The 11788-nt window shown below is 41.4% G+C and overlaps 1 protein-coding gene across 2 annotated transcripts in view; it reads left to right on the top strand.

Moving 5' to 3' along the window:
• Positions 1-5291: 5291 nt before the first annotated feature.
• The window catches only part of TRIM6 (tripartite motif containing 6), a 16453-nt gene continuing 9956 nt past the window's right edge, over positions 5292-11788 (top strand). The window contains exon 1 of one of the 2 annotated variants that reach the window (XM_017887313.1): positions 5292-5382. The gene's annotated coding sequence lies outside the window, so the exon portion shown is untranslated. The remainder of the gene's footprint in view (positions 5383-11788) is intronic. The other variant, XM_017887314.1, reaches the window with a different exon arrangement.

Below are 11788 nucleotides of genomic sequence, written 5' to 3'. Positions count from 1 at the left end.
GCCACACATTTTTATCATACCCATCTCAGACAACTGAAGTTTTTCTTTTCCTCAAAAATCCAAGCTGAGAGGTTATAATAAATACAGTGGAGTATATTTGTTTGTATTCTAAACTGGTCAAATAGTCACTGTAGATGGAATCTTAGAAGAAAAAGTATGAAAGATTTTAAAATAAAAAAATGCTTACTCATCTGGTGTACTCTTCTGAGTTTTCTTAGCTTTCTATTGTCTTTGAGCTTAATACAATTTATTATGTAAATTATATTGAGCTGAAAATCATGGAAGTGATTTTGCCCATAGAAATGCAAATTAATTGTCTCAAATAGACATGTATATGATGATTCTATTGTGGATGTTGACTTGTTTTCCTCTCTTTGTAAATTCATTGCAAGTCTTTCTGATCGCCTATGTTTATGTGTGTTTTTAAATTCTCCTTTGGGTTGGTTACACTATCTTGCGGATTCTCTCCTTAATTAACTAAATAAATCTTCAGCATGTGTTCATTTTACATGTCTATAAACTCTCATTAAAAAAAAAAAGTCTTTTAACAGAAATCAGGCTAAAATAAAAAAGACAAATTAGTGGACTATAGGAATGGTCTACTTGCATCTGTACAAGATAGTGACAGTAAAGATGGAGAGAAATAAATCAAATGGACAAAACTTCTTCAAAAGGATAAATTAAAAGGGCAAAAATTGAATGTTAGGATGAGGAAGAGGAAAGAATGTAGGAGTTCATTGTTTCTAAGGGAACTAAAAAGGCAAGTTGTACCATTCATCAAGATAAGTAATAAAGGAGAATAAACAAATTGGTGGGCAAATAAACACTAATACTATATACTGTTACTGAGCAATCAATGGGCTTGCCTCTTGACATACATACAAGCCAATACCATGGCACCTTTTGAGAAAAGCAAAGCTTTATTGCAAGTAGACCAGCAAGGAGACAGAAGAAATGATTAATGAGGTATGATCTGATTGGATCTTGCAATGAGGTGATGCTGGGAGGCATCATCTGATTGGATCATGCCTTGGGGTGTTGCAAGGGCTCGATCTGATTAGATCCTGAATTCTGCCACATGATGTCCCTTCTTAATTCAGTCCCTACTCCTCAGTCTGAGCACTTGAGTTCCACCTGTGGTTGCATGCTTGGTTTATCTGGGCATGTTCAGGCTATGTGACCTTTAACCCAGGGGGCTATGGCAATTGAAAAACAGCTCACAACTTTGACACATAAAAGTTGAACCAGATTAGTCCACTGAGGTTACAACATCTTGTTTTTGTTCTACCTGTGAGTTATTCACATGGACTCTGAAGCCCAAAAGAGGACTGATATGTAGTTAATGTTAGGACTTTGTCAGCTAGCAAAGTGGATGGGATTATCCAGGAGGGGATTTAGAGAAAATGAGATAATAGTTAACAAACAAACAAAAAGCTATATTTAAGTGACTAGTTTGATTTTCTTCAAATTGACTAGAACGTGAATATACGCATAGCAAAATTCATGTTTTATTCATCGATATTACTCCAGAGCCCTGCCAAATGCTTGGTACTTCATTATAGTTAATAATGCTACCTTTCACTGATTGACGATCTATTGTGTTTCAGGAACTGTCCTAAGTACTCCACATATATTTGCATATTTAGTCTTCACAATAACTCTATGCAGTAGGTATTTTACAGATAGGAAAACTGAGGCCCAAGAGAGGTTAAGTAACTTGCCCCAAATCATACAGATGGTAAGTAAATGAGCTAGGATTTGAATCTTGGCAAAACTGGTTCCAGAGTATACCATCTTAAATACCATCTTAAATACTGTGCTATGTGACATATATAGTTTAATATGTGTCTGCTGAAAAGAAAGAACAAAATAAATTTTTAAAAGGAAGGAAGAAAATATAAAATATCAAAGGAAAGATGGGGCCAGGCATGGTGGCTCACACCTGTAATCCCAGCACTTTGGGAGACTGAGGTGGGCAGATCGCTTGAGTCCAGAAGTTTGAGACCAGCCTGGGCAACATAGTGAAATCCTGTCTCTATAAAATACACAAAAATTTAGCTGGCATGGTGGTGTGTGCTATTAGTCCCAATTACTTGACAGGCTGAAGTGGGAGGATCGCTTGAGCCCGAGAGTTTGTGGCTGAAGTGAGCTGAGATCGTGCTACTACATGCCAGCCTGGGCAACAGAGTGAGATTGTCTCAGGAAAAAAAAAAAAAAAGGAAAGAAAAAGCATACATTAATTGGGTCCATGTTTGATGATCAGAAGCATCTGAAAACAAAATTGGTGGCTTGTATCTACTACATTCCTAAGTCTCTAGAACAAGAAATGTTTCTCACTGAAATTTGTTTTTATTTGGTTTTACTGAAGTTCTTCCTTTAATCAGATGTTAACAATTATCTTTCAGAAAATCCAGTTAGATCTATCCTGAATTCTCAAGCATAAACTACTCTGAGTCTTAATCTCGGCCTTGCAGTATCTACTTTTTCCTTTCCTTTTGTTCCCGTCAGTTCCCAGCTGGTAGTAATGAGTTAAGGAGGGTTTTCCATGAGAGGGGCAGAAACATTTCTGACCACAAGAATCATCTAACACTGCTTTCAAACAAGTTGTACTGAAAAAAATATACTAGAGATTTTGTCACAGGAAGTCTGTCTCCTGTGAATATATAAGAGATTTCCTCAAAGAAAATATATTCGAGTATATTAGAGATTTACTCACAGAAAATCTGTCTCCTGAGTTTGTATTTTTTGTCACTATTTGGCTGTGAGAATGTTCTGTGACCCTTGTCATGGTCTTTTTTGCTTTTTCTGAAACCTCTGTCCTATCAAATGTCGATATCCACTTAGTGCTATTAAGAAATCTTGACACCTTAACCTGTTCACTAAACAATATTCCTGGCATATACTGAGTATTTAACATATTGAGTATTGTTATAATAACAGGCTGGATCCGTTAATGCCACCCTGAGTCTAGAACTGCAGCAGTGGGTCTTGAGTCTAGAACTGCAAGTACTCTGAGTATTCAGGAACTTGGGGCTGCCAGCAAATCTGTGCCCTCATTACCTTCAAACCTGTCCTACTGGATGCATCATATCACCCCACCAAGCCTCTGAATCCACATACTTGGTTCCCTTTTAACACTAACAGTAATACTAATACTAGTAATACTAATAATAGTAATACTAATAGCACTAATACTCACTGTATTGGGTATACCACTTGTTTTTTCAATCTATTTAACACTTGTTGAATAGTTGGGTTGATCCTATTTTTTAATATGAGTAAAACTGCTATGAACATTTGTGTACAAATCTTTGCATGGATATGTTTTCATTTTTCTTGAGTAGATTCCTACGAATGGATTTGATGGATCATATGGTAAATTTATATCTAACTTTTCGAGACCCCTTGAATTATTGCCAAGCACCTTCATTTCTTCTCAACCATCAGAATGCCCAATCTCCCTGTTCAAGATGAGAAATTAGTTACAGAGAAAATAAAAACTGCCTTGGTTAGCAAACAAAAAGGAAAACTCTGCACACTGAGAAATAGTCTTTTATTCTGTTTTTTGTTTTCTTTTTTGTTTTGAGACTGGTTATCACTGTGTCACCCAGGCTGGAGTGCAGTAGCAGGATCATGGCTCACGGCAGCCTCGACCTTCCAGGCTCAAGTGATCCTCTCCCACCTCTCAGCCTCCCAAGTAGCTGGGACTACAGGCACGTACCACCATGCCTGGCAATTTTCTTTTTTTTTTAGACAGCGTTTTACTACGTTGCCCAGGTTGGCCTCAAAATCCTGGATTCAAAATCCTTCTACCTCGGCCTCCCAAAATGCTGGGATTACAAGCGAGCCACCATGCCCAGCCAACATCCTTTTTGTTAACTGAGCCTACTAGCCCCAGAAATGAAGCCCTATGCTGACAAGACTATGGAGCCTATAAGTTACTTCCAGTTATATCATCTCTTAGAAAATGGCCCGAGAAGAGACTCTGGGTTGGGCTTCTCCATCCCTTTTCCAATACTTCTATCCCTCTGGGTGTCAATCATACCATTTTGTATTCCAAGGGACTTAAATGTGGGCTGGGCCAGTGGCAGGGTGGTGTCCAGGAGAATTTCAGAACATAAGCAGGCTTTGACCTGAAGCGTCATCCATGGGCAATATGGAGGCAGCCATACCTAAAACCATTGTGAAGAAAGCTACACAAAGGATGATCTGAAATATCCTTCGTAGGGCTTCTTAAGCCTGTGGACATGAGGTACTCACTGAAATAGTGACACATGTCCGCACTTACGAGATTCTAATGACCTTTCATTCGCCTAGGGACTGTTGAGAGAAATCTCTTGATACTTAACCCAGCTCTCTCCCTATTGCCCAATCCTCCATCCAGACTTTTATCTGGACACCCCAGTCCTTTCTTTCTCTATACCTCCCTCCGCCGTCCACCTTCTAAGGCAAGGTGACACTCATCTAATTAGTCTCCTTAGGGAGGAACTTTGACATTGAAACCCTGTAGTTAGAGTTCTGAGACTATAAGCTTTACATGTATTCAGAAGACCTAAATAAAAACAAAGATTGTCTTCTAGTTATATAGGTCAAAATTACAGATACACACACACAGCTTTATACATACATACATGTAATTTTAAATTAATGAATTTTAATGATCGTTTGGCAAAACATGCCATTATGCAAAGGGGCTTTTACTCACTCGTATAACTTTATGTTTTTATTTAGACATTTAAATTAATATGTTTATATGGAGTACAGGTGTATTATCAGTGTAATTAAACTCTGATATGATATTGGAAAGCTACAGTACACTGCAGACAATTTACAAGGGTCATCTCTGGCCTGGTGTTCTCAAAAGCCTCCGGATTTGCTATTCATCAGGTAAGTTGAACCGCTTTGCGTTGCTACCTTCAAAAACTTTTTTTTTTTTGAGACAGAGTCTCGCTCTGTCACCAGGCTGGAGTGCAACCTCCCCCTCCCGGGTTCAAGCGATTCTCCTGCCTCAGCCTCCCGAGTATCTAGGACTACAGGCGCGCCCAGCTAATTTTTGTATTTTTAGTAGAGACGGGGTTTCACCATGTTGGCCAGGCTGGTCTCAATCTCTTGACCTCGTGATCCGCCGGCCCCGGCCTCCCAGGGTGCTGGGATTACAGGGGTGAGCCACCGCGACCAGCCTCAAAAACTATCTCGATCTCCCTTACCACCTGAGGGGTCGCTGGTGACCACACCCATGGAATCTGCTGGATCTCCTACGGTGCTGGACAATTTGACCCTCCTCCTCCCCTGGTCCCGCCCCTTCCCCCCAGAGTCTTTCGGCTTGGGTGGAGAACGCGGCTGCTGCAAGTCCTCGGCTCTGATCCAGGCCACAGATTCCAGGTTAGTGAGCAAGATCATTTTCTGGCCAGCCACCGCTGTCCCCACTTGTCTGGAGAGTTTGACCCGCCCTGCAGGTCGGGTTGGGGGTTCACGCGTGAAAGAAGAATGAGGGAGACTTCTGCATTTTCGAGTTGACTGAAGTTTGGGAAGGGAGCACAGAAGAGGCACCTTTGCAGCTGGGAATAGGCCGTGTAAAGCGTAGTGAGAGTTAAACCTCGATTCTAGAAGCTAAAATATGTAGGGGAGGCAGCTCTGGAAACTTTGCGTTAGGGAATCACTGCAAACGATTTGTCAGGCGTGGATTCAGAGTCAGCATCCCTTCCCCCCTTCCCCCCTTCCCCCCTTCCGCCCGTCCCCTCCCCCCATCTCCAGCCTGGCCGCTTCAGGAAGTGAGCACCATTTATCCTCCACCCCAGGCGGCCCGACTCCTCCCAGAGGGAGTTGGGAGATGAGCAAAGTCCTGACCTGTAGGTCTGTCCGTTCAACGGCCAAAGGCTGGCGGAGGAGGAAGCCCCTGCCTTTCTCGGAACCGAGCAGAGTCATGCGTGGTTGAGTTAAGATAAAAGAGGAGTGAGCGCCCTCTGTTCCTTAAAATTAGTTTAAGGCGCCTTGGATTGCTCTGAAGAGCTTTGACCACCTGATACTGCTTACATCTGGAAATTACTTGGCTTCTCATTCCCCAGATGTGCTGGTCAGAGAGGGATGTCTACCGTTCTGTTGACTGGCTCTTATTGTCACTTCTGGCAGAGGTGATGGGGCAGTGAAAGAGATAAGGTCCTTTCCCTTTCGGAACTCATTATATCTTTATTTCTTTTTCTTCCTTACCGCAAATGACCCCACTGAGGTTAGAGACATTTTATTTAATCAATCAGTCAATAGAGACAGAAATGTGTGGTTCGGAGCCAGACTGCATGTGTTCAAATCCTGACTCTTGACAGACACTGGCTGTGTGCCCGAAGACTGTTGACTTCTTTGAGCTTTAGTTTATTCCATCTATAAGATGGATGGAGTAATATGTATATCCTATTCTGTTCTGGTGAGGATTAAGCGAGACAGATTTAAACACGTAGGAGGCTGTCTGACATAATGTCAAAATTATGGTCATTATTACTGGCAAACTCCATGCCTAGCTTTAAAAAAATGCACAATCAAAACAATTTTTAAATTACAGGTTTCTGAAATGCAGGGGGTAGAAATTCTTTTGAAGTGCAAATTAAGTTTTTTGTTTTGAAACTGATTACGTTCCAATTCAAATATTTATTGAGTCCTGTTAGATAATCAATTCCAGATAATAGGTTAAATATAAACCTACACAAAGATAAAAAAAATGTTATTCCTAAAGTGCAGGAACTCGTGCCTAATTCTCTTATAAATGCAATTGCCACCTATTTTATTCCACTTTCACTAGGGCTCCCAGCTGGTGGACAGGCCTGCTCTGTCATTCCTAACTCTGAACCCTCAGCCTGCACCAGCCCCAGTATCCCCTGCTGAGTCACTGATTTTTATTCTGAAAGCCATTTTGATATCGATGCGAGCTTCCATTCTAAAAGATGCTTCATATCTAAATAGCAGGCCATTCTCTGTCCCCTTCCCTCTTCTAGCTGTTTTGCTCCCTAAATTGTATCCACCTGAGAAAGAAGGTCCTTTCTCTAAGGCAGTACTTCTGAAGCCTTAATGGGCATAAGAATCACCTAGAGAACTTTAATTAAAGTGCAGATTCTGAATCATTCCAGGAAAGACTGAGATTCTGCATTCTCCAAGTGGTTGCAGCGTTGCTAGTTAGCAGACCTTTTTCAGGCATCTGGTTCTGATTTAATTGGTCCCACCTGGTTGTGAATTTGGGCTCTTTCTTCTGCTAATTTGATCCACTGGGCTCTGGGACTGCAGACTCTCCTCGTCTGCACTCCTCACAGTGGGAATGCCTTCTCTCAGCCCATCCACTCTGCTCTGGAGACTTGGCCTCAGTTGGAAACTGGCAGCCTGCCATATCTCCCTTGGGCTGCACTCAGCTGCAGTGGGCAGTGAGGGCTTGCTGGTGTTTGGGCAAGGGTCACTCAAACCTATGCTAACTGTATGCTTCCCTCCTTCACAATTTCTTTCCCAAGCCTCAGCTTCGACAAGAGACCTCAACTCTTACATCTTTTTTCTGCTCAAGAATTTTTCTCTGTCTAAAGCAGAGTATTAGATGAATATCTAAAGCAGCATATTAGATGGGAAAAAAAGACATTTATATGTCTTTATGAAATAGAAATAGAATGAAGCCACATATGTAATGTTACTTATTCAAGTAGCCTCATTAAAAATAAGCAGGTGAAATTAATTTTAATATATTTTATTTAACCCAATACATGCAAAATACAATTAGGACATGTGATCAATATAAAAAAATTAATAAGCTACTTTAATTTTTTTAAACTAAATCTTCAAAATCCAATGTGTGTTTTGTACTTAAAACACCCCTTTTCTGAGTAACCACACTTCAAATGCTGAATAGCCATATGTGGCTACATGTTTGACAGCACAGTTCCATTGTGCTTAGAAGATCAGAAATCAAGCCTTTAATTTTTCTTGTATTTTTTTGTTTCTGTCACGTTTATTGAGTTATAATTTCTATCTAGTAAGTTACAAATTTTAAGCATACAATTCTGTGAATTTTCACAGTTGCAGTCAATTGTGTAACCACCGCCGTGATCATGATATGTAAAGGGCGTTTCCATCACCCTTCAAATTTCCTTATGCCCTTTGCAGTTCATCGTTTTCTCCCTCTCCTGGGCCCTGGCTTCCACGGATGTGCTTTCAAATACTATAGCTTTCTCTTTTCTAGGATTTCATATGAATAGCATCATACAATAACTTAAATTTGATGTTTGGGTTCTTTCACTTTGCATGCTTTTGAGATTTATCTTGTTGTGTGTATTAATATAACAGTTTAATTGTTTGGTAATATGCCATTGTATGGATACACCACAGTTTGTTCATTTACCAGTTAGTGATGTCATGAATTCTTTTCAGTTTGGGACTATTACTACATTGCATTTATGAGGCAGTAATTCTTCAAGAGAACTGGCTACATTAAGTACAGTTTTGCCTGAAATGAAATTGTGCATGTGTTTGTTGGGGAAGATGGATTGGAATTGGACTTTCAATTAAAATGTAATACCAACACAATTATTTTTTAACAGTAACAGTTTCATAAGATAGCACATTTATTTCTATACTCTAGTGCCAACATCAAGGCCAACTATAAGCTCAGCAGTAAGTTATAATCTGTTATAAAGTTAATTGATCATTTCCTGTCTTAGTTGCAATGCTAAGGTCTGGGGCACCTGGAAGATAAAGTGAGACTGGGCCTCTGCCCTCATAATGCTAATTTATCAAAGGAAATAGAGCCTTATAGTGCAGTGTGCAAAGTGAGATGATGTAGGTATGGTAGGAGATATTAATAAAGGAAATAATAGTGCAGTTCCCACAGATGTGAGTAATTTGGTTAAACAGACTCTCAGATGATAGGTAAGTACATCTGTAATACCAATTAATACTACCAGTTAGATGTACAGAGTTCATTAATTTGTTAATAATTATATTTTGCACCCTTTATGGAGATGAGGAATATAAAGGAGTAATAAGAGCTCCAGCTCTGTAGCCTGCGTATCTGCATTCAAAACCGGCCCTGCCACTTAAAGGATCTAGTAAATATCAGTTTATACAACTATGAAATGAGATTTAAGGGACATTTGTAATGTAATGTTGTTATATGGAATTATTGAGTTATTACATACAAAATAATTAAGTTCTTGCTCAATACCTGGTGGGCTTTCTGTAAATATTTGCTGTGAGCATTGCTGCTACTAAGCATGGCAAAGCTGAAGACCCAGGCCAGTACTTGCAGGAGCACCACAGAACACTAGAGGGCAGCACCAAGGACCTGTTTTCAGCTCACTGGATTCCCCCAGCAGGGCCGCTAGGAGGCTTATGCTTATATCCCCTGACTTTTTCTCTCCCTTATCTGAGACACTTTCTCAGGCCCTTTCTTCTAGGAGGAGTGTTGTTATTGGGAGGCATTTTGATATACTTTTAAAATCTACCAGGTCCTGAAGATAGGGGTAAATTGGTACAATTTACAGGGCCTTGTGTTTTTTACTTTTGCTGGAAAACCAGCCAAAGACAAGTTAGAGAATTCCACCTGCTCTCTACCCACTGTGGCGTGTTCAGAACAGCGAGGTCGCGCCTGGGACCAGGGCCAGAGCTTCAAATAGGCAGTGTTAGCTGGCTCTTCTTTGGTGGCCCAAACACAATTCCAGGTAGGCAAGCAGAGCAAATGGCTCCCAATGAAAAGAACTCAATGCTGGAAACAGGTTTTAAAATTTTCTGAAGAGTATTCTCAGTGTGATTTTAAATAATGGTAATGTAATTTATCAACAACTCTTCCAAGAAAAATGAATAAAGGTAGTATTTCTCAATGAAGATACAAGGCCTCAACTGCCTTACCGGCCACCTCTCCTTACATATGGGCCCCCTTAGGATCCTGCTGAAGTTTAAGACAGGCCCTGGCAAAATCCCATCATCAAATAGGATCTCTCCCATTTTCATACTTCGAAAGCACTTGGTCAGTGCTTGACTTTTATAGCCTTCACCACTGACTATCTTTGGTCACAGTTAGGAGTTTGAGGACAAAGCTTTGACTAGGACCCTGGAAAGGTTAGGTTATGCCAATGCTACAACTTACAAGATGCATGATTTTGTAAAGTCACTTAATGTCTCTTCTTATTGAAGAATCGAGAATACCCTTAGTTATGCAGAGTTGTCCCATGAGGTATAAAGAAAGCAGGAGAATATGATTTCTAAATCACAAGTGGTTACAGAATCATGAGTTGTAAAAATTTTACCTCCCCAGGCTGGGTGCAGTGGCTCATGCCTGTAATCCCAGCACTTTGGGAGGCCAAGGCAGGCAGATCACTTGAGGTCAGGAGTTCGATACCAGCCTGGCCAACGTGGTGAAACCCCGTCTCTACTAAAAATACAAAAATTAGCTGGGCATGGTGGTGCTCGCCTGTAATCACAGCTACTCAGGAGGCTGAGGCACGAGAATCGCTTAAACCTGGGAGGCGGAGGTTGCAGTGAGCCGAGATAGTGCCACTGCACTCCAGCCTGGGTCATAGAGCAAGACTCAGTTTCAACAGTAACAAAACATTACTTCCCGTTATTGTGGCCATTGCTGTTTCTTTGTTTTTTTTCTGAGAAGGGGAGCATGTGGTGGGGAGGGGAGGGCTCTATGTGGGGCAGGGCTGTTAAGAAGTGGAAGTTTTTGCACAGGCTTGGAGATCAAACACCAAAGAGTGCGGCAAGGGTGATGGCAAAGAGGTGAAAGAGCTCACGAGAAAGGTCACAGATAATCACTGTGGAGGATGAGAGGGTTCTAACCTTTCATTCGTCAAAAGTTGAGGACCTATATGTCAGGCTCTATGCTAGCTGCCAAGGATACAACCATGAACAAAAACAGTCTCTGATCTCATGGAGCTTACATTTCACTGTGAGGATTCAGACAAGTAAAGATCGATATTAGGTGGTGTAAGAAGTAAAATAGGCCAGGCACAGTGGCTCACCTCTGTAATCCCAGCACTTTGGGAGGCCACGGTGGGCGGATCACAGGGTCAGGAGATTGAGACCATCCTGGCTAACACAGTGAAACCCCGTCTCTACTAAAGAAGTACAAAAAAAATTAGCCAGGCATGGTGGCGGGCACCTGTAGTCCCAGCTACTGGGGAGGCTGAGGCAGGAGAATGACGTGATCCCAGAAGGCAGAGCTTGCAGTGAGTCGAGATCGCGCCACTGCACTCTAGCCTGGGCTACAGAGTGAGACTCCGTCTCAAAAAAAAAGAAGTAAAATAAATGAGGTAAATATGTGGAGAGTGATTGTATGGTGGCTGTGCTCTAAATAGACTAGTCAGAGCAAACTCTTCTGATAAGGGAATAGGTAGAAAGCTAGTAAGTCATGCAGATAGCAGAGTAGAGGGTCATCCTTACATCACGAACAACAAATGCAAAAATCCTGAGGCAACAGTGTGTTTTCAGTGCTTTTAACATTGAGAATATGTTTTGGGTGAGAAAAGATCACACAGTCCAGGTGTGGTGGCTCATGCCGTAATCCCAGCACTTTGAGAGGCCAAGGAGGAGCATCACTTAAGGTCAGGAGTTTAAGACCACCCTGGCTAACATGGTGAAACTCCGTCTCTATTAAAAATACAAAAACTAGCCAGGTGTTGTGGCACGTGCCTGTAATCCCAGCTACTTGGGAGGCTGAGGCAGGAGAATTGCTTGAACCCGGGAGGCAGAGGTTGCAGTGAGCTGAGATCGTACCACTGCATTCCAGCCTGGGTGACAGAGTGAGTCTCCATCTCAAAAAAAA

This window comes from Rhinopithecus bieti, unplaced genomic scaffold, assembly GCF_001698545.2.
Source record: "Rhinopithecus bieti isolate Rb0 unplaced genomic scaffold, ASM169854v2 scaffold_17182, whole genome shotgun sequence".
NCBI lineage: Eukaryota > Metazoa > Chordata > Mammalia > Primates > Cercopithecidae > Rhinopithecus > Rhinopithecus bieti.
This window is presented reverse-complemented; position numbering and strand designations above follow the sequence as displayed.